Source organism: Polistes canadensis, unplaced genomic scaffold (genome assembly GCF_001313835.1).
Source record: "Polistes canadensis isolate GaletaPanama2010 unplaced genomic scaffold, ASM131383v1 scaffold_308, whole genome shotgun sequence".
NCBI lineage: Eukaryota > Metazoa > Arthropoda > Insecta > Hymenoptera > Vespidae > Polistes > Polistes canadensis.
In genome coordinates this window covers 66,267-69,559 of record NW_014569855.1, presented here as the reverse complement: position 1 = coordinate 69,559, position 3,293 = coordinate 66,267, and positions in this window count along the sequence as shown.

The following is a 3,293-nucleotide window of genomic DNA, read 5'->3' as shown; positions in this document are numbered from 1 at the left end:
TCTCTATAGTGAATATAACGACTATGCGTATCTTTCTAGGGAATTTTAATTTAAGAATAATAGGAAATTTAAATCAAGAATTTTAAAAACAAAAGAATAATTTACAAAATATAAATAATTTACATTTATATATATATAAAATATGGAAGTAAAAATTAAAGTTATAACAATACAATAAAATAAATAGAAACTAGTCTTAATGTAGGATATGGTATCTTCTATGACTCCCGTCTAGGTGAGATATATAAATGGCGCTTATATCGAGCTGTTAAAGAGTAGCATCTCTCATGGTTTCTAGCTTTTATCTCTCTCTGCTGAGCGAAGTTACATCTTGTGTGGCGCTTAGATCAAATTGTTGTTTCTTTTCGTGAAACTTTTCAAATTTTTAAATTGAAGAAATTGTTCGGTCTCTTCTTTTAGCGAAGTCTTACTAATCGGACGTTTAACTGTGAACATGAAAAAAAGATTTTTTATATCGACTTGGTTGATTAACATTATAACATTCTGGGGATATATACGCATGTATATATATATATATATATAATAAGGATTATATATAAGGACTGAGATCTTAAAAAAATTTATCGATATTCCTACTCTTACCAACGGACGTTATACGTCGGTAATACGTGGAAGTATCATTTATCGCCATCTATACTTTTAGAATAGTATTAAAGTGCAACATTCAAATAAAAATGTATCATTTATATTATCTGAGCAATAACATACGAAATAAAAATTTTATTTTACTTTGATTGATGGTTGGACGGATATTGAAAAAAGTTTTCGTTAAAACTATATTTATAAAACTAAATATGAAAAAGAAAAAAATTTTATTTATTTAATAATCAAAAAATGATATAATATCACAGAGTATATAGATATGTGAAATATTTGTTAATCTTTAAATTCGTATGAATGTAAATTATTTAAATGTAGAATACTTATCAATTTTGTAGAAAGAAGAATGTGTATGCGTGAAAGATACATTTCCAAATGATACTTTAGTAAACAATAATAATAATAATAATAAACGAAATTGTAATTAATACGTAATTTGAAGAGAATAGTTTTAAATGACAAACATGTTAAGTGTACATGTAATATTTTTATTTAACATTATAATGAACAATTTTTTCTTAAGATATAGATGAATATACGCTATAAATGTATGTGATATTATTTAATAGGACTCATGAAATGACCTGATTGTTTTTTATTTAATATAACATTTACAGAGCGATGTTGTATTGAATGCTTTTATTGCCTTTTGAAAATGAACTCTCGAAATGTCTCAAATGAAAAATATTATATTTCATTAATATGAAAGAGAAAGATAAAAGTATTTAATTATAAACAAATATAGATAAAGTAATAAATACATTAACTATTGTATGCCATATTTTATAAAAGCAGGAGTAAAAATTCCTCTTTTGAAAGTTAGTCGACTTTCAAAATAACAAGTTAAAACACCAATGTGAATGTTTTATCATCGTTTATTGTCTCTCTTTACCTATTTTAAATAATATATTATTATCATTATTTGGAACCGATTTTGTTTTTTCTTCTTCTTTCTTTATATTTAAATTATCGCAAATAAAATTTAAATAATTTAATTATTAAGATAATATCAGATCGAATAAATTACTTTCGCAATATTCGAAAACAAAAAACTCGCAATAATTTATGAATAGCACTCTGTATATTTTTTGTCCGTTCAAATTATACAATATTGCACTAATTTCATTCTCGAAATGAAGAACGCTATATAAATACATATAATTTTTCTTTTTTAGCGAGTATATAAGTTTTTCCTTCTTGTTAAAATTACAAACTAATTTTTTAACAAGAACATTTACGATCACGCGCCGAAATAAAAACTTTTTAGACAATATTCGAAGCGTCGAAGTACGTAGTGCGACATATTTACTGCACTTAAATTATACGTTTTTTACGAAACAAAAAACTATATATATAGTTTATTATCGTATATATATGTACGAACGAACTTCATTGTGATTATACTTAAACGATACAATAAAGTTAAAAACATAGTCAGTTCCATACGTCAACCGCTAAGAAATTTCGTACTTCTTATCTTTTCAAGTTAAAAATTAGTACTTAATGCGTTAAACGATTATACTATGCTAAAGTTATATTTTATCACTTGTTATAATACTTAAAATTTAGCGATCAATTGACATATACCACATACTTCATTATTTCTTTTTTCTTTTCTTTTCTTATTACTTTTTCTTGTTTTTTTTTCTCTTTTCTTAACACTGGAAGAAGCAATCGATGCTATATATTTTACAAGGATATACGCGACATAAAAAGAAAAATACTTTTTTTTAAAGAGGCACCAACAGATGATTATACAATTCACATATTTATTTTTTATTAGAAATAAGAACGATTAAGACCAACAATATCAAGTAGATATAGCTATCCGTTATTTCAATAAGAATTAAGAAAAAACAAAACAAATGTTCTGAACATAATCATCATTAGTTTAAGGACGACCAAAAAACCTATCAAGAAATAAATATTTATAAAGAAACATATTTATAAATATGTTTTTTCGAGAGCAAAGATATATTAAATATTACTTATATTAAAAGCGAACTTAAAGATGAAACGAACGAGAATAAGGAAGAAGAAGAAAAAACAAAGAGAGAAAAATTAATATGTTGTCCGAATTTTTGGAATTGCATGCGTATATACATATATATTAGATGTAGCAATTAATTCAGTGCCTTGTGATTATTAAATTTATTGCACTAAAATCACATTTTTTTTTCCTCAAGAAATTCGGCAATTGCATGAAAGATGGATCAAAGTAATCGCAAATAATAAAGACCATTTTGAAAAATAACAAATGCAGAGATGATTACTTTATAAATAAATATTAAATTTCTTTAAAAGGCATCGAATATTAATTTCTACATTTAATATAGATAAATATATAAACATAAAAATATATTAGAGTAAAATATGAAATTAATCGAAATATCGTTTCGTAACAACATGTATAAAATGAAGGATCGTTGCTTTTTTGTATATTATCAATCGATCTTCATCATTTTCTCCCTTATGAGTCGTACCTTCTTTTTCGTAGTCGTCGACGTACAACGTCGGAAAAGTACGAAGATGTATATATTTATTTAATAATAATAATAATAATAATAATAATAATAATAATAATAGTAATAATAATAATAATAATAATAATAATAATAATAATAATTATTATTATTATTATAATAATAATAATAATAATAATAATAATAATA